Genomic DNA, 23,762 nt, shown 5'->3' on the forward strand with positions numbered 1-23,762 from the left:
ACTTTTTTTATGCTTCTCTCTTTTTCAAATGTTCTATAAGAAGTATCTATTATTTGAGTGAATTAAAGACCACTCGTTTTGTCATCATTTTTTAAAGGCAGGGTCTCATCATCTGGGTGGGGAGCGAAGTCATACACAAGGGAGGAGATGGCAAGGTGCTAGGAGGTCAGATCATCACTGGCAGAAGGCGAACGAAGGAGAAGGCTCCATGAAGCCTGGATGATGAAGGTGGGCTCCACAGAGGGGGTGTGCCTTCGATATGTGAAGGGGACAGGACAGGCAGGGATGCTCCATGCAGGGAGAATGCTATGAATGAAGACCGGAGGGACAATTCAGGGTCTTGCTGACTAGTTTGGCTAGAGGAAAGGCTGCAGTGAGGGCAGCATTAGCCACACTCGGGCATGGAAAGGCTGGGGATCACTGACATGCAAAGTGGCTTCTCCTGAAAGAAACCAGGAAGGCTGCTGCCAGAGAGTGGACCCTTTGGGAAGCCTGGACACAGATGGATGTCTTTTCCCAATTCAGTCATTCATAAGTAGCTCATATGTCTCTCAATTCCTCATCATTTGTGCAGCACCAATTTTGTGGGGAGTAGGGGGACTAGTTGTGGAGTCAGGGACACCTGGGCTAGAATCTCAGCTCTGTCACTTGCTGGCTTTTTGATCTGAGACAGCCATTTAACCTCTTTTTGCCTCAATTTCCTCATCTGTAAATGAGATGTGAACTGTGCTCACCTCCACAGGATGCTGATGAGGATTAAATGAGATGAAGTGTGTAAAATGCTCAGCATAGTGCTAATAGCATGACCACCTCGAAATGCAAGCCATTTGTGCTAAGGGATGGACAGCAAGGAACAGAATTTCTAAAGAGAGTAGATAAGAAAAAAAGAGAAGAGGAGGTCGTGGAATATAAAGCCAACACTGAATTGCACTTAAGCTTTTTTTTTTTTTTCTTCTCAAATAATTTGCTCAGGGCTGGGGCAGCCAGTATCATCTACATGCTCTCTCCCTCAGGGAGGAACCCATCCAGCACTAACCTTCCGAAGAGGCAACTATGGACAGGGAAAAGCTGTAAATGAAGCAAGTGTCATAAGTTCTTCAGTAACACCCTCTCTCTTATTCAAAAACCTCCAGTGGCTTCTTAGGGTCTAGAACTGTGTCTCCCAATGATCTGGCTTGGAATCCTTTGGGAACTCTGCAGTTATTGCAAAGGCATATCAACCTACTTGGTCATCAATGGTTGTTTGCAACCTTAACGTTCTCTTACATGGTTATGCTATTACTTTCCAAAAATATGTAAATGGTTTTCTGATGAAGATGCACTTAGAAGTGCTACTGAATTAATCCAGAGGACTGTGTGTGTCAATATGCATTTTCCCTATTAATTAATGGATACTGAAAGTATATGTAACTTCCATCATATAGGTGCTGTGAAAATATTCCTCGCATTTAAAGCGATCCTCACGTTTAAAAAGTTGGGAGCAGTCTGAGCAAAATGGCAAAACCCTGTCTCTATGAAAACTACAAAAATTAGACAGGTGTGGTAGTGAGCACCTGTAGTCCCAGCTACCGGGTAGGCTGAGGTGGGAGGATCTTCTGAGCCAGGGAGGTTGAGGCTGCAGTGAGCTGTGATCATGCCACTGCACTCCAGCCTGGGTGACAGAGGGAGACTCTCAGTGGAAAAAAAAATAGTTGGGAGACTTCTGGTTCAAGATGATTATTTAATTACCTCAATTTGTCTACTCTCCCTCTTAAGGCCCTATTTAAATGATGGTAAAAGGACATAAAGGTATAAACTAGCAACAACACAGGGAATGGGCAGAGGGTTTACAGTGGAAGGGCCCGAGAAGTTTCAGCATGCTGGTGCAAGACGGACAGCTTGAGAGAGCTGTAATTGATGAAGGCAGGTGGAGAAACCCACAGCTCAGAGGGAGTACAGCTGAGAAGGGGAAGCAGGGGAACTGCCCGGAAGAACCCTGAAGAGACTTGGGTGTGGGAAAGGCCATATAGATAGTGGCTGGCTGCCCAACCCCTGACCCAAAAAGAAAGCCCACAGTCCATAAGCCCCGCCTAGGCACACCAAGCTTCCAGTCCAATTTTCTATTTTTAATTCTTAAATGTGAGTAGACAGCCACAATTCAGACATTTGAGGAAAGCCTGCAAGCCCTCTCTTGCATCTCCTCCTAGCTCAGCCTCCTTCATCTTCAAGGGCACTGCAGCTCAATCTTCAGATCTCTTTTCTTCTGGCTCCCACGATCACGCCTAGGACACTGTGGTTCCAACTTTGACAGCAATTGAAATTACTCTCATGAGGAGTTTTACAAAATGCTAATTCGTAAGCCCCCACTTCCAGAGAGAATGATACAACTGGTTAGGGCACAACCTGGGCATCAAGGCTTAAAAACTCCCAGGTAATGAATATGCATCCAGGGTTGAGAACCACTCTTCTAGGAGATCTTTTCTTTTTGCGTCTGGGTCTGGCTCTATTGCCCAGGCTGCGGTGCAATGGCACAATCATAGCTCACTGCAACCTTGAACTCCTGGCCTCAAGTGATCCTCCTACCTTAGCTTCCAGAGCCCCCTAGCTGATATTGGCAGGGCTTTATTTATTTATTTATTTTTGAGATGGAGTCTCACTCTGTTGCCCAGGCTGGAGTGCAGTAGCACGATCTTGGCTCACTGCAACTTCTGCCTCACTGTTTCAAATGAGTCTCTGCCTCAGCCTCCCAAATAGCTAGGATTACAGGCATCTGCCACCATACCTGGCTAATTTGTATTTTTAGTACAGATGGGGTTTCACCATGTTGGCCAGGCTGGTCTCAAACTCCTAACACATATGAGTGGTTCTCTCTCCTGGCTACATATTAGAGTTGATATGGTTTGGATTTGTGTCCCTGCCCAAAACTCATGTTGAATTATAATCCCCAGTGTTGGAGGAGGGGCCTGGTGGGAAGTGATCGGAACATGGGGGTGTATTTCCCCCTTGCTGTTCTCGTGATAGTAAGTTCTCATGAGATCTGGTTGTTTAAAAGTGTGTAGCACCTTCTCCTTCGCTCTCTCCCTACTGCTGCAGCCATGAAGGACCTGTCTGCTTCCTCTTTGCCTCCTGACATGATTGTAAGTTCCCTGACGCCTCTCCTGCCAAGCTTCCTGTAGCTTGCAGAACTGAAAGCCTATTAATCTTCCTTTCTTTATAAATTACCCACTCGCAGGTATCTTCTTCAGTGATGATAACATTGTTTTAGCCAGGGTTAAGAACCAGTGGTCTATAGGCTGGCAAATCCCAAATTTGTATCTCAAAGCCAACCTGTCCCTTGAGTTCTAGACTTGCCTATCCACTGTCTAGCTGGCATTTGGCTTGGAAGTGGAAAAGTCATTTCAAAATTAACATTTCCAAAACAAAGCTCTTGATTCTCCCTCCCAATCAGCCCCTCCTTGATTCTACTTCAGCCTTCCCTATCTCAGTAAATGGCAAATCCACCCTTGCAGTTGCTAAGGGCAAAAGTCTTAGAGTCCTTTTTTATTCTTTTACTTTCTCTCACACCCTACATCTGATCCAGGAACAAATCATGCCACCCTACTGTCAACACTTATCCAGATTCTACCCACTGACTTTTGCTTCAGGCACGAGGGCGTAGCTGAATCCAGACTTCCCTCAGATCATAATCAACCAGGAAACTGGACAAAGTCTATGAGATAATTATTTTCAGACACTGGAAAACAGGTAGTTCAGGATATGGTCCCTGAGAGAAGGGAAACAAACAAGGTGAGCCCTTCAAAAGCCCTAGTTTTTGCCCGGTGGCAGTTTTCAGACAGCCATGGGAGTGGGAGAGGTCCAGACAGAGCCCAGCACTCTTGCTGAATTGAGGGGAGAAATTCAAGTTCACGGAGGATAAAGCAGCTGTCACTGCTTAACTGCTAGAACTACTGTGAAGTACTGGAGAGGAAGGAACTATCATGAAAAAGAACTCCAGAAATCTACTAGGGGTCCCTCTCTGTTATTCACAAAGGTCTGAATAACAATCTATGCAGGTATAGGGTAAAACATAGAAAAAAACAAGACCAAGAAAAACAACTTCCAGGAAATAACTTCCAGAGAGCTGTAAACCAAAAATTTCCAGAGCCCTCACAAAGCCAGGAACCACCTGAGTCCCTACCAGTCAAAGGTGGAAAGGTTTCACTGAATCCACAAGGCATTCAGTAGAGACCCTAGAAAGGTTATTCTTTAATAGTGTGGCTCATCTAGTTGTAGAGAAAAGACTCCTTTAGACCTGCCTTTAAAAAGCTTAAAAACAAATCTGGGAAATATCAACTGATCTATGAAGAACTATCTGGCAGAACAAAGTCCAACCCTGCTTGAAAGAGTACAAAACAAGCATCAACAATGTAAAGTTCATAATGTTCTGATCTCAAATACAAAATCAGATATGCAAAGAAGCAGGAAGATGTGACCCACAAATAAGAGAAAAATAGTCAATAGAAACAGACCCAGAAATGCCAGAGATTATGGAATTAGTAAAGGCATTTAAATATCTGTTAAAATATGTAACATATGCTCAAGATTTAAAGGAGAAACATAACGATGAGAAAAATGGGAAAATTTTTTAAAAACCAAGTAGAATTTCTAGAGATGAAAAATATAATGTCTGAAATGAAAGGTTCACTGAATAGAGTTAACAACATACTGGAGACTGCTGAAAAAGGTTGAACTTGAAGACACAGCAATAGAACTATTCAAAATAAAGCACTGTAACTAAAAAAAGATTGAAAAGAGTCTCAGCTACCTGCAGAACAATGTAAATTAAGACTAACATATGTGCAACTGGAGTTCAAAAAGAGAGGATAGGGTAGCAAAAATAATATTTGAAGCAATAATGTCAAAATCTTTCCAAATTTGAGAAAATTTATAAACACACAGCTCCAAGGAGCTCCATAAACACAAGGGAAACTACACAAAGGCACATCAAAATCAACTTGTTGAGAGTCAGGAATGAAGAGAAACTTTAACAGCAGCCAAAGAAAGGAGACACAATTACTTATAGACAGAGATAAAAATATTCACAGACTTCTTTTTTTTTCTTTTTGAGATGGAGTCTTATTCTGTCACCCAGGCTGGAGTGCGGTGGCACGATCTTGGCTCTCTGCAACCTCTGTCTCCCAGGTTCAAGTGATTCTCCTGCCTCAGCCTCCCATCTGGGATTACAAGCATGCACCACCATGGCCGACTAATTTTTGTACTTTTCGTAGAGATGGGGTTTCACCATGCTGGCTAGGCTGGTCTCAAAGTGCTGACCTCAAGTGACCTGCCCACTTTGGCCTCCCAAAGTGTTGGGATTACAGGTGTGAGCCACCACACCTGGCCACAAACTTCTTATCAGAAACTGCAAGCCAGAAAACAATCTTTAAGGTGCTAAAAGAAACAGGAAAACAAAACAATGAAAAAACCCCACACTTCAGTAAATATGCATTTCTTTTCTGAAAGATATTCTGAAAGATATAATCACTTCTCACTGGCTCCACCAAACATGCCCTAGTCCAAGTCATCATCATTTCTCACGTGGAATATTTCAAAAGCCTGCTAACGAGTCCCCACACTTCTATATTTCCCCTGTACAGTTTTTTTGAACAGCAATGAGTGATCTTATAAATCAGATCATGTCACGCCTCTTTTGTCTCCCCGCTTATTTTAACCTAAGTTTTGCCTCAGGATCTAATCATGCTTCTTCTCAAAACTCTCCTGTGGCTCCCCATTTCACTCAGAGTAAAACCCAAAGGTCTTGCTGTGGCCTGGAGACCCTGCATGACCTAGTCTCTGGCTACTGCTCTGACGTCACATTCTAACTCTCACTTGCCCCTCCTCCAAACACACTGGCCTCCTTCCGGCTCCTCCAGCAAACCCTGCAAGCTCCTCCTAAGGGACCTTGGCACTGGCTGGAGCCCTCTTCCTCCAGGCAGCCACACGGCTCACTCCCTTACTTCATTCCAAGCCTCCACTCAGGGGTCACATCATCCAAGAGACCCTTTCAGACCACCCTACTTCCAACACTTTATTCTCAGCCTGGTTTTGTTCTTTTTGCAGCATTTACCACCACCTGACACTTATTTGTATGTTTATTGTCTATCTCCCCCAACTAGAATGTTAGCTTCATACAGTAGGGACTTTGTCTACTTTTTCACTGCTGTATCCCTGGGGATTTTAAGTTGCTGGCACATAGTGGGGCGCTCAAGAAATATTTGTTGAATAAATGGATGAATGGGGATCATGGTTTCTGGATGCCAAATTAGAATACAGGGCCTGCTAAGTGTTCTGGAAAATACAGTGTGTGAAATCAATATTACCCCCTACCCCGCACAGCACCATGTTTTTCTGGAGCTCTCCAGTTCTAGACTCCTTGACACATAAAAATATTTTGGTGCTAGTCCTGGGGAAGGCAGATTATTGGTTTAAGATTCAGTTCTAGCCACAGGCTGCCCGGTGCATAAATCTAGGGGGCTACATGGAGTTCTGAATGACATGTGTCTCACTACAGCGGCATTACAGAGAAAGCCTGGAAACATTACAAGGTACAAGGGAGTAGAACCAGGGCCTTGTAGATACTGGCTCATTCAATCCTGCAACCCAGAGGAGCTAGGCCTCTTCCTGAAGGGCCTGCATCACCTCCTTCCTTCTTGTTCGGCCCTGGGGACGGGGTGTGGTGGGGGGAAGCTCAGAAACTGAGATAGAATTTATCAGCATACAGGCTCCGAGTCTGCAGCTAGGATGCCCTTTACAGCTATAAAAGAATAAGTTTTATGGAAAAAACATTAAAAAAGAAATAAAGCAAGAATGTAGATGGAAGTCAAGGGGACTCTAGGGACAAAAATGCTATGAATTAAGGTCATTGCTACACACCAACCTCTGCTGCACCCCTGCCCCCACCAACCGGTACTGCCTTTCCCACCTGCAGGGCACAGGAGGCTGCCCTCAGCAATCTCTGAGTAGTGAGGGGAGGGCTGCCCTGCTGAGTCCAGCTTTGGGGGACAAGCATCTTCCTCCAGCCTCAGCCTGCTTCATTCCCCACTTCCTGTGTGGCTGCAGCATCTTCAACTGCCTTCCCCCCATTATGAGACATGCCCACAAATCTCCAGATAGCATTGTTAGAAACCCCAGGGCCCTGTAGGGCATGGCGGCTCATGCCTGTAATCCCAACACTTTGGGAGGCTGAGGTGGGTAGATTACTTGAGGCCAGGAGTTCAAGACCAGCCTGGCCAACATGATGAAACCCCATCTCTACTAAAAATACAAAAATTAGCTGGACATGGTGGTGCATGTCTGTAATCCCAGCTACTTGGGAGGCTGAGGCACAAGAATCACTTGAACCCGGGAGGCAGAGGTTGCAGTGAGCAGGGATTGCACCACTGCACTCCAGCCTGGATGACAGAGTGAGACTCTGGCTCCCCTCGCGCAAAAAAAAAAAAACAAACCCAAAAAACAAACAAACAAACAAAACCAGAAAAGAAATCCCCAGGCCCCTGGTCAGCCCCTTTCCCTAGATCTTCCCGTGTGGGCATGATGTCAAGGAATGAGGGGGGAATAGAGAGTAAGAAGACCCAAGGTCAGCAGAGGTCATGTTAAGTCTTGTTGAGTGCCAATAACCAAATTCTGTCTTTGGCTCCTGCAAATATCTCTTACCCCTTTTCTTTTGCTCCTTTCCAAAGGCCACGTGATTCCCCAGTCCCTATCTCTAGTCCCCTCTACCCAATTCATCCTGCCACAAATATTCAGCATCCTGAACTGCTATATAAACAAATGAGCAAACATTTACTGGTTCTAAGGCTGTGCAAGGGTCCTCCCCACGACCCTGTGAGGTAGACCTCATTGCGAGAGGGCATAGCTCTTCAGTCTAATGTGACAAATTCTGCTCTTTGTTTAAAGTGTGAACACCAGTAGTTATAAAATAAAATTATAACTCATAGATTATGAACCACTTAGAGTGCATAAAGAAACAGTTCACGTTGGCAGTCCTCCTGAATGAGTTTGGAATCACATAGCAGTTCAGAGCTGAATGTACAAACTAAGCACATATTCCTCAGTGATTTATCACTGATAGAGATATACACTTTTTTTTTTTTTTTTTTTTTGGAGGGGGTGGACACAGGATTTCACTCTGTCACCCAGGCAGAAATACAGTGGTAAGCCCTTGATAAAGTGAAGAGACAGTTGATAATGGACTGATTTAATGTTTGAGGTGAACAGCCAAAACAAGGGACTTCACAATTATCTGGTTGTTTGAAGGCAGTCTAGAGACTAACAATTTAGACTAACGAGATTGCCTGACTTAATGGCATAACTATATAGTGACTAAAGCACCAGAATCTTCTTCTAAAACAGTCATGATCACATTACACCCCTGTTCAGCAACTCCAGTGGATTCCTGTTGCCCCCATACCAAGTCTAAATGTTTCCACCTGGCTTTCAAAGCCCTCCAATATGACCTTAACCTATTGAAGCAGTTTCACCTGTCACTGTTCCTTAACTTGCTAAAGGCAGGCTGGTCCTGACCTCATTCACACTATTCTTTCAAACCTGCCTACCCTGCAACCTGAGAGGTGGCATCAGACATACTAGAAAGAACAAAAGATCTGGGGTCAGAGAACTCAGCTCAGGGTTTAGCTTTGCCACTTACATGTGAACTCAGTCAGATTATCTATTAATAAAAACATAGGCCCACATTAGAGTGCTTATGAAATACCAGGGCAAGACTAAGCACCTGCATTCACTGTCTCATATAATTCTCCCAACCACCACAGGATACAGGTGTTATTATGATTCCCATTTTATAAATGTTAAAATGGAAGCTTTGGAAGTTCATCTATTCAACAAACACAAGGTACTGTGCTAGGCAATGGGAATATCATAGTGGACAAGAGAGACAAGAACCCTGGTCTCATGGAGCAGGGATTGAGCAGAGGTCAGGCAACAAACAAACACATAAACACGTATTTGTTCATGAACAGGATGATTTCCAAAAATGGTACATGTTCTAAGGACGATAAGGCAGAATAGTGTGAGGGACAGCCACTAGGGGTTAGTGGGGGACACTACTATAATCAGGGGGACCAGGGAAGGCTCCTCAAGGGTGACGTTTTAGCTTTAGACATGAGGCTTGAATGTGGTTAAGAGAAGTCAGCCATGCTATGACTCACAGAGTAGTGCGCCAGGCAGCAGGAACAGCAAGTGCAAATGCCCAGAGGTCTGGTAAGTCCAGTGTGGCTGTAGTACATTGAGTGAAGGGGAAAGCAGTACCAGTGAGGCTAAGGGAGGACAGGGCCAGATTATGCAGGGCCTTGAATGTCATGGTGAAGAGTCAGATTTTGTGCAACAGGAAGTCACTGAAGGATTTCAAACAAGCAAAGGACTTGGCCTGACTTCCACTTATAAAGATCTCTTTGGCTGTGTGTGAAGAACAGATTGTCAAGGAGCATAGAGAAAGTTAGAGGATTGGTTAGAACACTAACTTAGTTGCCCCAGCAAGAAATGATGGTAACAGTTGGAGTAGACTGGTAGTGATGGGCAGGGAGACAAGTGGATGGAATCAGAATGTATTTTGCAGATTGAGCTGACAAGAGTTGATAATGAATTGGATATGAAAGTTTAGGAAAAAAGGAGGAATCAGGACAACTCTTTATATGGATGACATTTATTGAGATGAAGACTCATGGAGCAGCGTACCAAGGAGCAGGAACAGCTTGTGAGGGGAATAGTCAAGAGTGGGATACAGCAGGAATCAGGAGTTCTATTTTGGGCTTTTAAAAGTTTTGATACATATTGAATATCCATGTGAAGATGCCAAGTGGGCAGTTGGACCCATGACTCTGAAGCTTAGTGTAGAAGATGGGTTATTCATCAATAGATAAATGGGTTTAAAGCCAAAGGGTGTGAAGGGATCAGAGTATGCCATCCCTAAATATGTCACTTTGGCATAAGGATTGTTTTGAGCTGCAGGCAATTTGGAAGCAGCAGATGCAGAGAAAGCTCCTTATCCTCCCCTATCTGCCTAAAGGCAGGACATAAATTTCCCTTTGCCAAGGTGTCCTCCTTTGCTTCTCTGTACTCTTAATCACTGGGGACCCCATTATCACTCCAGAGATTGCACGAGATTGAGTCTGCATAACAAACCTTTCTAAAACCAAACCGTATTCTCCATTAGTTTCCCCCCTATATTTATCTTCCCATAATTTACCACTTCTAGAAGTCCAAACTCCTTTTATCTCATCATTACTTCACAGTTTATCACTCTTTGTTAAAACGGTATATAACTTCTTTTTAGGTTATTACTTTTCTATGAAGGCCTCCATATGTATATCCAATAAACCTTTTCTCCTGTTAATCTGTCTTTTAATTCAGGGCCCTAGTCACTGAAACTAAGAAAATGTAGGGGAAAAGCTTTTCCTCTACAGGTGAGAGATTGTTTGGAGACAGTCCAGAGTGAAGACTGAGCATGGGGCCCTCTCACACTGAGAGGTCACATAGAGAAGATCCAGCAAAAAGGACCAAGGAAAGCAGCCAGTGAGGATCCAGGACAGCATGATGTTCTGGAAGCCAAGAGAAAAGAGGAGTTTGAGGATAAATGGTCAGCTATGTCAAATGTTGCTGAGATGCTGAGGACAGGGAAGTCATCACTGGATTTTTTAGGAAGGGGGCCACTAGGCACTTTACAATCACATAATTACTGGAAAAGTGGAGCTGGACTCCTGATTGATGTGGATCCAGGGGAGAAGGGCAGGTGAGGGAGATGTTGACTACTCTTCTGAGAAGGTTTCCTGTAAAGGAGGGCAGAGAAATGGGAAAGTAGCAGGAGGGTGATGCAGGGTCTATTAAGGAAGAATATATATGTTTGCATACCGATAGAATATAAATTAACAATGCATGGGGAGTGGGTAATGGCAGGAACTAAGTCCAGGAGGAAGTTAGAGGAAGTGAGACCCAGTGAAACTGGCATTTGTAAGTGGGCACTTCATCCACTGTCACAGGAGAGAAAGCAGCTCCACATGGTGGGTGGATTTAGGGGTGTGAAGATAAGAAAGTCCCCTTCTGATTATTTCCTCAATGGAGTGTGAAAAAAAGGTAATTAGCAGAGAGTGAGGGGAATGGGAGGCTAAAAGTGAGAAGAGGGAGGATAAGCGGAGGACACAGTAGGAAGTACAATGGGATGGGGGGGTGCTGCCAGTGTGGAGTGTCCAGCTGGTACTAAGGGTCACTAATTTAAAGTTGGACCAGTCAGCATCTCTGCATAGTTTCTTAGCCATATTCAGCTGCTTGGGGGCAGATGAAAAGTAAGTGGAAAGTTGGTATTTTAACAGGAGTACAACATAGGGAGAGAGGGGCAAGGAAGTTAAGGGTCTCTGAAAAGGGAATGAATCCAAGCTGGGTTAAAAAAGAAATGCAGGCTCAAAGAAGGTGGTGGAAAAATAAGAGTGGGAGTGTAAAGGACCTATAGGTCTTACAGCCAAAGGATTATGATCTCACCCATATAGGGTGAGATCAAAGGATGGGAGCTGGAAGCATGGGAGGTAGTGGTCAGAGGTGAGATGTCTGGAGTCAAAAACTTTGAAAGTAATGCAGTTACTAGTAATAGCAAGGACACAGATATAACCAAATGACCTGCTGGGGTGGGATGGAAAGAAATATGGTTATAGATGAGATGGTTAAGGAGCCCAGTTCTTGGATGCATCATCTGTGGGAGGCTGGAGAATGCTGGAGAGGAACTCAGTGAGGCAGACTTCAGTAAATGGGCAGGAGATGCATGCTGGCAACCCCAATGACAGAGCTTGCTATGGTTTGAATGTCTCCTCCAAAACTTATGTTGAAATCCAATGGCTATTGTAAGACTTTTAAAAGGTGAGAACTTTAAGAGGCAATTGGGTCATGTGGGCTCTGTTCTTATGAATGGATTAACGTCATCATCACTGGGGTGGGTTGGTTATTGGAGGAGCGGGCTCCTGATAAAAGGATGAGTTTGGGCTGATTTTGTCCCGCACTTGCTCACCATGTGATGCCTTCCACATGGATGACTCTTGCCAGATGCTGGAGTCCTCTATCATAAACTTCCCAGTCTCCAGAAGTGTGAGTTAAATAAACTTTTTTTTTTTTTTTTTTTTTAAAATAAATTACCCAGTCTGTGATATTCTGTTATGGAAGCAGAAAACAGACCAAGACAAGCTAAAATTCAAACCCAAGACCAGGGCCCCCAGCATTCTCTCCCTAACCGTTACATTGTACTGCAAATTGTCACTTGGCAATGCAGATTTCTTCATTCTTAAAATGGATACATGAATAATGCATACCTGCCCGGCTGAACAATGCACATCAAGGAGCTTTGTAAGGCAATTTCCGTCTGTTAGGCATACAATCCAATCTCTGCTTGACTGTGCCAAGGGGCCTGAACAACTCCAATCAGTACAGGTGTACGACTCACTTCAGCTCTTGTTATATACTCTTCTGAATTGCCTTCCGGGTCATGTATATTGCTCACTAATTTGATGTTAGGGACTGAGATGCCTTAGGGATTTGGGGACTGTGAAGGTAGAAATGGCAGTAAGGTGGACTTCATGCAGCTGCTGCGTTCCTGACATTGATTACAAGTTACATCTCTCTGTAAATATAATGGGGTATGTTGCTGCTTACAGAAGCTTTGGAATGAATCCCTTTGAGAAGCAAAGCTTTCTTTTACAAAGCAGGTCATCATCTGATCATCATATTTTACTTTTTATAAAACAGGTACCTAGGTAGAGTTGGGAATCTTGGAAACAGCCATTCATTCAAATTTACATTGATTCGGAAAATGTTTCTGTAGCCCCTCCCATGTGCCATGCCCTGTGCCAGGCACTGGAGACATGGAGGGGAATGGAAGAGATAGAGTTCTCATCTTCCAGGAACCCAGAATCTGGCAAGAGAAGCAGATACTAAGCACACAGTCACACAAGTGATTCCATGCCAAATCAGCAGGAAGTGTGGGGAGTGACAAAGAGGGTGCTGGCAGGGGCAGGCCCTGCAGTCCCACTTCTGCACTGACACAGGCAAGGACCTCTTCCCTGCCTGCCACTGAGGCTGCCAGACCTTCAGAATTAGCTCCCATGTGATCTCAGCTTTCCTTCCCCACCTTCCATTTTAGAAGAGAACCCAACAATCCAAACCTGCATGGCCTCCAAAATGCACCCTGCCCCTAGGAAGTGCCAACACACTCAGCACAGGCAGAGGCCCGTGTCTACCTTTCCCTCTCGCACCTGGGCTGTCCCTGCAGAATCCCTGGCAGGTTCTGGTGTTAGCAGCTAAACAGGCTCACACGAGACGCTCAGAATTCAGAACACTTGGCAGCAGGGAAGGAGATCATGGCCATTTGGAAAGGATTAGAGAGGAGTCACGCGGAGTGCGATTCGGAGTTTGCGTTTATCTCAACTGAAACTTTCCAGAAAGCTGGGACAACTGATTCCAATAAAAGCTTCCCCAAGTATTTTTGGAGGCATTGTGATGGTGCTGGGCTGTGTGGGTGGGGGTGGCTTTTCCTGGTTTGTGGAATTGCATTTCATTACTGATTAAACTTCCGTCAAATTTGTGAAGCAACATCCAGTTTCTAAGGAATGTGTCCTGGGCAGGTGAAGAGAAAAGGTAGAACCACTGGACTGAGAGGTGGAATTGAGCAGGGCCTCCTTATGGCTAAGAGATGTGGCCAAGGCCAGGGCCAGATAGGAAATCTGAGTCAATGGGAAAACTAGGACCAGAAGCCCTCCTAGTTCAGGACTGAACTTTTCCTACTGCCTTCTGCAGATAACAAGCGCTGAGGCTTAGAATTGTCTAGTTTGGTTTCAGTCCAGGGCAGGGTCAGGACAAGGACCCAGCTGACTCAGAGAGCCACGGAAACAGCACTGCCAGGGAGAAGAGCTCCAGAATGAGCTGGCTGCCCTGCTGCACACCTGCCAGCCACTGAGAGAGCATTAAAGCAACGGCCCAGCAGAGGGGCTCATGCACAGCCAGCCCCTCCAGCTGCAAGGTTGGGGAGCCCGGCAGGGAGGCCCTGGGAGGTTCTGAGAACCTGGCCTGGGCCCAGCTTGCTCAGTTTTTATTTTTTGTCGTTAATTTCCAGCAGTCCAGGGTTTTCAGTTACTCATTCATTCCATCCACTCAACATATGTTGATTAATCACCTACTTTGTGCCAAGTATTATGCTCCATGATTGACAGAAATTACCTCTTTGCTGCACTTCAAAGTAGTCATTCAATACATAGCTGCTGCCATTATGGTTATTATCATATTATTAATTGTAACAGAGACAAGCACTACTAAGATGTAGCTTCTGAGGTGGAGAAAGAAGAAAGTAAGTTTTCTGCGTACCTACTATGTGCTGGGTCCTGGGCCAGCTTTAGACACATTTTATCCCACTGAACAGTGGCTTACTTCGCAGCTGGGGAAGCTGGCATAGAAACAAATTAATTGTCATAGGTCTGAGGGCAGTAAGAGGGACTTCACAGTAGGTCCCTCTCTAGTGGCACCATTTGAGCTGGATCTTGAAGACCGATTTCACCTGGTAGAAAATAGGGAGGAAGGGAAGGGCATTCCAGGTGAAGAGAACAGCATATGCAACATCCTAGAGGCTTAAAGTGCGAGGTAAGGGGGACAGAAGTTAAGGATGGCTAGAGAGGAGGGTAGCACTGGCAGGTGCTCAGTGCAAGGTCTGGGCAGGGTCTGTCCCAGGACATGACCTTAGGCAGAGTCTCCCTCAAGCCAACCATCCTTCAGGAGGCGAGTTCTGAGCTGGCCATGTCCCCAGGCTTTCCTTGCTGGTGTGCTTAAAGGAGGCCCTCCTGTTTTTTTAGTTTTCTGTCCCGCCTGTTCATGCCCACTGCAGCTATTTCCAGTGCAAGACTGAGGGTTCTCAGGTCTGGGCGAGAGCTCAGTCCTCTTCAACAAGTTCTCAGAGTTCTGGTGAGCTCTGTGGGAAGCACGTGCTCTACCCTCTCCCATCTGGTTGGCAGCCTCCTTCACAAAGAGGTACTAGGTGGCGAAGGATAGGAAGCAGGCAGCCCTCGCTTTAGTGTAGCCACTGACACTGCCAGAAGCACAGCACAGCCAAATCCCAGAGTCCCCAAACTGTGCTTCAGCTCTCACTGATGCCTCTTCATCCTCCTCCTCCACCCACACAACACTGCAGACCCCAGACTGGGCTGTGGTTCTTCCCCATCTGTGGAACTGCACAATTCAGAGACAGCAGAGAAGATCTTGAGCAGTCAGGAGCCCCAGATCCTCTATTCTGCCTTGAGTGACTTGCTGTGTGATGCCAAGAAAGTTGCTTAACCTCTCTGAGCCTGTCATCTGTGAAATGGGATATAATTTTCTTTGCTGTCCTAGGATTTTTGGGAGCTTACTGAGTAAATGCAGATAAAAACACAGTGAACTGGCAAACATGACATGTGGCAGGGAGGGGAGTCAATTAGGGAGACCAACAACGCCTCCATTATCCCCCTTACTCCCTAGAACAAAGGCACTGGCTGCTGGCATGATGGAGAGTTTGGAGAGGGGAGATGCTGGTGGGCTCTGCGGCCTCCCCTGGCCCCAGATCCTGTCCTGCCCCAGGAGGCTTCTGTCTAGGAAGGGGGTCCTGGTGCTTTCTCCACCCAGCAGGGAGCCATGGTAGCCCCGGGATGCAGGGAGCAGCAGCCTAGCACCCACACATGGGGCTATTTGCTGCAGTGCCTTCCTTTAGCGACCTCCACACAGCAGCCATGACACTGGACCCACCCAGAGAAGTGTGGCGGGACCTGGCCTCAGCCAGCATCCGGCTTCCCTGCTATTCTTCAGCTCCATGACCTCCTCCTCAGCCTAAGCACTGCCAAGAGGCCCCAGCACACCTGGAAAACAAGGAGGGTGGCAGCGGTGTGACTGCCCAGGGCTCTGCTCTCGGTGTGGGGGGCAGAGAAGCACTTGATGTCACTGGTCTAACTCACCACTCAATCATTCATTCAGTTATCCACCAATTATGTCCTTGACGATGATTAAAGAGCACTGTGCCTATGAGGGATGATTAAGATATTCTAGTTAAGGACCCAAAGAAAATGCATTTTCAAAAGTTCCCTTCCAGGCCAGTTATGTAACAGCATAGGACACAACAACACACCCGAGACGCAGTGACCAACCAGACTGCAGCAGGTGCCACACTGCAGGGGGGCTGAGGCCCAGAGGACTGGACCATGCACAGGGTGGTGTGGCCGGGTGGGCTACAGGGAAGGAAACGTGCCTCGGCCTCCCCTCCTGCACAGAGAGGCAGGGCAGGGCTCGCCAACAGGGTTGCCGAGATCTGGGGAGCAGATGCTACTCAGGGTTACCAGGCACTGCACCCATGGGTTAGAGCCTTCAGTCTTTAAAGTAACCCCATGGGGTAAGAACCAGCATGGTCTTCACTTTAGAGAGGAGGCAACTGAGGCAAGGAGAAGTATATCCACTCACCGAGACCACACGTTTTGAATATGTTAGAATCAGGACGTAAATCCAGGCAAGCAGGCTGGCTGCAGTGCTGGTGTGTTTAGAGTCTACACTAAACTATACGGGAAGGATATGAACCAATAGTCTTCCCAGATATAAGAACATCTGAGCTAAGAAGGGGCTCAAAGGACCTTGGGCATTCCCTTCTTTTAGTAAGGGAGAAACTGAGGCACTGAATGGTGATACGTCCTGCCTAAAGCCACGCAGCCAGTTAGTGGCAGAGTCAGGTCTAGACTCCTAGTGCCTGACTCACCGCTGTTCTCTACCCTAATGACTCCAAGCGCATCAGCATAGGCATGGCCAGGAGCTCACGAGGAATGCAGACTGTCAGATCCCACCCCAGACCTTCTCAACAGAAACTACATGGTAAGCAGATTCCCAGGTGATTCCCAGGCACCTTACAGTTTGAGAAGCACTGCTGCATGTTACCCTACCTTCCTGGTCTGTAACATCTGTTGCTGTGAGTATAAAGACACTGTGTTTGAACATTGTAAAATCTGCAATTACAAGGTTCTGGATGCTTCATCCTGAGGTCACCTTGGAATGAGATCCTCCGGGATCTGGAGGAAGCAGATGGAGGAGAAACCCCAGAACTCAATTACTACTGACCTGCTAGTAAGCCAGGAACTTAGCCCTGAGTTTGGGGTTGGCCAAGCACAGGGAGGAGGCAGCACTCACAGAGAGAGTCCAGAGCATTCTCCACCATAGCCAGTGGCTGCCTGAAGAGGGGACCTAGAGTCACCTGGTAGGTGGCTAGGGAATGGCAGGGTTTGGGGTAGAACTTCCGGGGGCTAGAGTCTCACAGCAGTGGTGGCGGCCAAGAGTTGGCTTGCGGTGAGAGACAAGGGGCTTCAGTATCCTTCTTCATTTTCTACCAGCACCTCCCGAACCTCTTGGAAAGTGCTATGCTTCTTGCAGTTTCAAGTCCCTCCACCCACTGCTCCTCGCCAACTCTCCCTGTGTAGAAGCTCTGCAGAGAGTATGACCGTGTCTCCTAAAAAACTTTGGTGATGATCAGGGCTGGACTCTGCCCAAAGCACCCACCTTGGGCTCCACACACTTTCTGGGTTGCTGGCTGGTGACCCCATGCAGAGCCCCAGACCCTGGAAAGTCAGTGGAACTGGACAGAAAAAATGGAAGGGCCAGAAAGCTTGGGGAGGACTCCAGAGCTGGGGGTGACCACAGGAATAGACCGGTGACCTTTTGTTGTTTCCAAGATCCTCTGAATCTGAGGCAGCCAAGCAAGGCAAGGGAGTACTGCTCCAGGTGTCAGCGATGGGGACACTTACTGAATACTCACCCAAGGCTACCACCACCATCTCCAGATCAAGCAGGACTTTTTACCCGAAGCCCCCCAACAAGTCACTCAGCCTGCATTCTGCTCCTCAGATGCCCACCCTTCTCTCCAGCTCCTCCCCTCTGTGTGCAGCGCAACACTCACCCCTTCTGGGAAGCCTTGGTGCCCTCTCAGAACTGTGCTGGATTCTCTACCTGTCTATGTGAGGAGTGTGTGTGTGTGTTCGTGTGTGCTATTTGTGAGAGTGAGAATTATGTGTGTAAGAAAGGGTGTGGGAGGGTGGGAGAGATACACCTACCCTTGGCAATATTGATATAACTCTTCCAGGGAGGATGAGAGCTCAAGCTCTCAGCGAATCCCCCCCTGACTTGCTGGGTAACTTGGGCAACCTCTCTTCCTCTCTGAGCTTTGTGTAAAATGAGGAACGAGGTTAAATTCACCTCTTCAGGCTGGTCTTGGAGATGCTCTAGGGCTCCTCAGAGAAGACTTCAGGGAGCGGGTGTCATCTGAGGAAAGGCCCACTGGTCCGGACTCCAGGCCCCACCCCCAATTACAGCAGCTCTGCTCCTATTTGCTATAATGGGCTGATTGTTGACTTTTGTTGACAAAATGGTCCACATGCCTGGGGAAAGTTCTGAAGGATCTTTGTGGTGCTTCCAGCTAGAATACTCTAGGAGTGTACCTTTGCTCCATTAGGCACAATTCTGAGCTGTTCAATGCTGGGGCCCTTGGGCATAGTCAAGACTGAGTGGAAATACATTCTCTCTCAGCTGGCTTGGCCCAGGAATAGCGGCAGACCATTCCTGGGAGTCCAGGGGAGAACAGGGGGGTCCAGGTACCTTTCTTGTCTCAGTTTTTGATGACCTGGCAGTGCCCCCACCTATTTTTTCTTCTTACCTTTCTCCACTCACCCAGAACTTCCCAAAGGAAGCTGCTCTCATTAAAACAAGGGAGGTTGAAGACACTAATGACACAGCCTTGTTCGGGAGGCAGCTCAGCTCCTGGAACTGAGTGCAATCCTGGAGAAAACCAAGTGGATGTGTGGCCCCTTTCCATGGAGCAATTAGCTGGATAACTGTCCAATTGCTGCTAGACTTTATAGAGGCATAGGCTCAGATACAAAGAGACCAGACAGTCTCTCACTCCAAAGGGGCTGGCCACAAGCACCGTGAAGACAGCAGTACCCACTGACTCAGCAATTTCACCAGCTGGAAGTCATCCCAAGGAGATATCACAGAAAGAAAAGGTCATCTTGCATAAAGATGATCACTGTGGCATTACTCAAAATAGCCCCAAACTGGGAAACACCCAGCTATCCAGCAATAGGGGCAGTAAATTACAGAACATCAACTAGATGGAATATTATGCACCCACTAAAATCAGCCTATGTGGAAACACAGAAACAACATCAGTAACAAAATGTTAATAAAACAGAAGCAACTCAGTACACATCAGTTAGTTTCCTTCCTCTTTCCTACAAAAGGCATGACAAGGAACTGCAGGGGAATGTGCAAACATGAAGAGTTGTGTTAGTGCAGTGGTATCATGAATGACTTGTTCTCTTATTCATACAGTAAATAATTATTGTTTACTATGGGCTAGGTCTGATGCTGGGTGCTGAGGATGGAGCAGTGAATGGTAATACATTTCTTGCTCTCCACTCAGAGTTTCAAATTTAAGAAGATATTTTCTTCCTAAATGTCCTTCAAAGCTGTCATAGCACCATCTTTCAATAAAAAATAGTTGATGAGACTGGGCATGGTGGCTCCCGGTTGTAATCTCAGCACATTGAAAGGCTGGGATAGCAGGACTGCTTGAGCCCGGGAGTTTGACATCAGCCTGGGCAATGTATTGAGGCTCTGTCTCTTAAAAAAAAAAAAAAAAATTAGCCAGGGTGTGGTGATGTGTATCTGTAGTCCCAGCTTCTGGGGAGGCTGTGGTGGAAAGATTGCTTGTACCCAGGAGGTTGAGACTATGGTAAGCTGTATTCGCACCTCTGTACTAGAGCCTGGGCAATGGAGTAAAGACTGTGTCTCTTTAAAAAAAAAGTTGATGACAGAAATACGCAAGGAAGGGTGCACCTCTCCTTCTGGATAATGTATTTCATTCCAGATATCAAAACTATCTCCAGCTGGATTACATACATATTAGAAGAAAGTTGAATGTAAATGTGGTAGTGACATTTTGGGCTTTTAATGTCTTAGTTTCCTTAGTAGCAAAAAGAGTTTTTAAAAATCCATGTTGAAAAAGAGGGAAAAAGTTAGGACTTGTTACTAATCTCGTGGCTGAATAATTAAGTGTGCCTAATTCTGAAAGTAGCAAGCTAAATTATGCAGTGCCAAAAGTGACAACTCTTATACCTACACCATCCCGTCTACAGCGGCATGATTTTAGCTTTATGGCTAAAAAACGCTGCCAGAAAACCTAATAAAAGGAAGCAAAAATATTTCTGTTTATATCAAGCTGCCATTTGAGAAAGATTTTAAAATATGTTCTTTCCTATGTGTAAATCTGACAGCAGATGCATAATTAAAACCCCAGTGGAGAGTTTCCATTTAATCTTTTCAAAGTTAACTGATAAACATCCTTTAGGATGTAAGGTGATGGGTTAATTCTCTTTGGATTGTTTGGAATATCTTTGAGCTGGAATACTGTCTTCAAGAACATTGTTTCGTGCTAAAAGAACACAAGATGGTATCTTCAGGAGTTCATACAATCACAGGAGGTGCAGACAACATGCCAGAGGTCACACATGCATCTATGATGAGTGATGTTTGTCTTAGATGTTTATTAATTGGGGGAATGAATAAATGAATACATTCACATTAAAGCAAACTTGATTTCAACCCCTAGGGAATATGTCACATAGCATAAATGGGAGAAATAATAATTACCTAGGATTTCAGTTCTGTGTAAGCAATCAGTATGAATAATTTAGACTACAAAGTGGATTTTTATTTCGCTTGAGCTATTCAGATTAACTTTCTACACAGCCTGAACGGCTGCTGAATAATCACAGGCAAAATTTTCCACTGGTATTGCACTGTGTAGACACACGTGTATCTACACGATTGCAAACTGCCCAGCTGTGGATATGGGGCCCTGTTCAAACCAAATGTCAGGACAAACATTCTACTTCATCGTGCTGTTCCATGTAACCTTGAGTACACACAGCCATACCTAAACATGTCATTACGTCTTTCACCAGGTGAAAGCCCATTCCTGTTCCTTCTTCCCCTCCTCTATACACATGTGCTCTCAAGAGTGTGTGTGTGCACGTGCCCGTGCACGTGCCCACACACATACACACACTGGTGCAAAAAAGGGCAGAAAGAAAGTGACTTCTGTCCTTAGACCACAGTTTGCCAGAAGCTCTCCTACTTGCTAGTACCCCATCTCTGCCCTTTAGGCTGGCTCTTGCCTGTCTAGCTATTTAAGACTTGCCAGATGCTTCTAACTTGTCTGGTCTGTAACATCTGTCTTATCCTTCAAGTTTTCTCTGGACTTAATCAGTTGATGACGTGACCAATAGACCAGCAGACTAGTCCCTGCCCTGGACACACACACACACACACACACACACACTCTTACACTCAGATAGACAGACATTATTAAATACTTCAATCTCAAACAAGAACGTTCCCACCAATTATATGCATGAAATTGGTGGATATTGCACAACTTGGTTTCTGGACCTAGCTGAACCCCTCATTAACTGTGTGACCACTGACAAGTCCCCTAACCCTGTGCTACATGAGATTGGACCAAAGGTCCCCTTCTTGTTCTAATCATCTTCAGTGAGGATGGCCAAGATATGTTGCTCATAAATGCTGCGATCCAGCTGCCCATGTTGGGATATGCCTTAATTTCTGCCATGTAGCATAAGCTTTAACCTTTCAAAATACAGCCGGATACACACAATCATGTTATGGAATGAATGGAAGGAAAGATTTCCTATACTAAAGTCTAGATGAACCATATATCTGGGTCTACACAACACACACACACACACACATACATATGTCCTTTCGATTAGGCAGTATAAATAACTAAACCAAATCATTTTGTTCCCCTGAATTCCACAGCCCTGTATGAGCCATATACACTGTGAAACTCATCAAATAAAACAGAGTACATACTAATTGTCCTCTTCACTGGATAAAGAAGCAGATAAAGAATTCTGACTGCCCATTTTTTGTGGACTGAGCTTTGGCTCCCTGATCTGTTGAACCCATAAAAGCATCAATAATAATAATGATGGTCTCTGAAGATTCAGGCCATTTAAAAGGAAGGAACTATGTAAGCAGAAGAGAAACTGACCTGTGGAGATCTTTACTTAAACCTCATCCAAATGCATTTTGCAAAGAGAAAGCTGAAATGCCAATACGCTACTTGGGGATTCGGCAGAACTTATCTGACTGATGGAAGTGACCAATTTGAACCACTGACCCCAGAATATCCCAGCAGCGGCAATAACCAGCACTGTAGGGCTGTCTTGGCATCCCCACAGAGGGCTGTTTCAACCCAGGGCTGTACACGGGCTGGTTTGAATGTTTCCCCGCAGATTTTGGAAGCAACGTGCTGGGTCACTCGTAACATAACCACATGCTTCAGTGTAGCCCTCCTACATTGCTTGCCTACATCTGAAAACACAAATCAAGAAAGAGAATATAGTTCCTTTCCACTTGACTAAGGAACAGCCAATCCTGCCAGTAGACTAAAGGCTGGGGCATGGAACAATTTCCCAACACACTGACTTGATTTTGTGTAAATTACTGAAAGAGAAGCTTTAGAAGCTGTGGCTGGGCTCAGAATCAGTGCCTCCAAAGGGGTACCGAACGACAGATTGATGGAGCCCATTAGAGAGGCACAGAGACCACAGGCCACTGGAATGGGGCTTTATTTGGATGGACTCTGGCCTAAAAAGGAAAGGGACACTGCCAACAGCTTTCCCTTTAGCCTGTGGGTTCCGTTAGGAAGTCAGAACATGTCACTGGGAAAAAGTGTTGTGGCCACCCAATATGTACACAGGTGCCTCCAGGTGGAAGAAAGGGAAAGGGTGTGTTTACAAGAGGAAGAGCACAAGTCAACAATGAGCTATGGATGCATGATGTCATCCTCCAGGACTAAGCATCCTTAGTACTTTTAAAGCATTTAAAAAAAAAAAAAAAAACTCTAGTTGCTATAGCAACTTGATGCAGCTCTTAAAAGGGGATTTTTGAGGGGGTCATTTTATATCTTCTATCACCATAACAACATGATATAGCTTTTTAAAGGATATTTTTATCCAATTTGTGTGTGCCTTGGATGGGGGCCATATTTGCCTTTTCTATTTAAAATAATCAGATCAAGCATGACACATGAAAAATCATTGAAGGCAAGGAAGTGCTTTCATAGACTATACATATACACTTAGAGAGACATCTCTAGCTGCTCATATGCTGCACATGGAGGCAGCCTCTCTCCCTGCCTCCAACCAGCCATCTGCTATGGCTTATCCTGGTCAGTTACAGTCCATGCCTCTGTATCTGAACTGGCATACCAAACCACTCCAGAACGTGTGTCTATGAAATCCCTCACTTCTCAAGCCCAGCAAATTCAACCCCCTCCTCCAAAACTGCACAGGAGACAGTGCCTTGGGGTGACTAGAGGTGTGACCAGCCAAGTGCCTTCTTCCATCCTGGGATTCAAAGCAGGAGTTGGGGACACACAAAGCCTTGTCAAGGTGATAAGCATGCATTTCTGCTGCACTCTATACAGGTGAGTGGTGGTGGTGGGGGGCTTTGTTTCACATGACACCCAGGGAAAGTGGGGGATGGGAAAAGCGAGTGAAAGGAGAGGAAGAAAGAGGAATGAAGGGGTGGATGGAGAGCAGGGGTGGCTCCAGAATTTCTCCACAGGAGCTCAGAGGCAGCAGTCTGGCCACACAGAAAGGGGCGGGGGCTTGAAG

General features: G+C 45.8%; 1 protein-coding gene across 1 annotated transcript in view; it reads right to left on the reverse strand.

Moving 5' to 3' along the window:
* The window catches only part of KCNK12 (potassium two pore domain channel subfamily K member 12), a 50,981-nt gene that overhangs the window by 25,616 nt on the left and 1,603 nt on the right, over positions 1 to 23,762 (reverse strand). The gene's annotated exons all lie outside the window — the stretch shown is intronic.

Source organism: Chlorocebus sabaeus, chromosome 14 (assembly GCF_047675955.1).
Source record: "Chlorocebus sabaeus isolate Y175 chromosome 14, mChlSab1.0.hap1, whole genome shotgun sequence".
Classification (NCBI taxonomy): domain Eukaryota; kingdom Metazoa; phylum Chordata; class Mammalia; order Primates; family Cercopithecidae; genus Chlorocebus; species Chlorocebus sabaeus.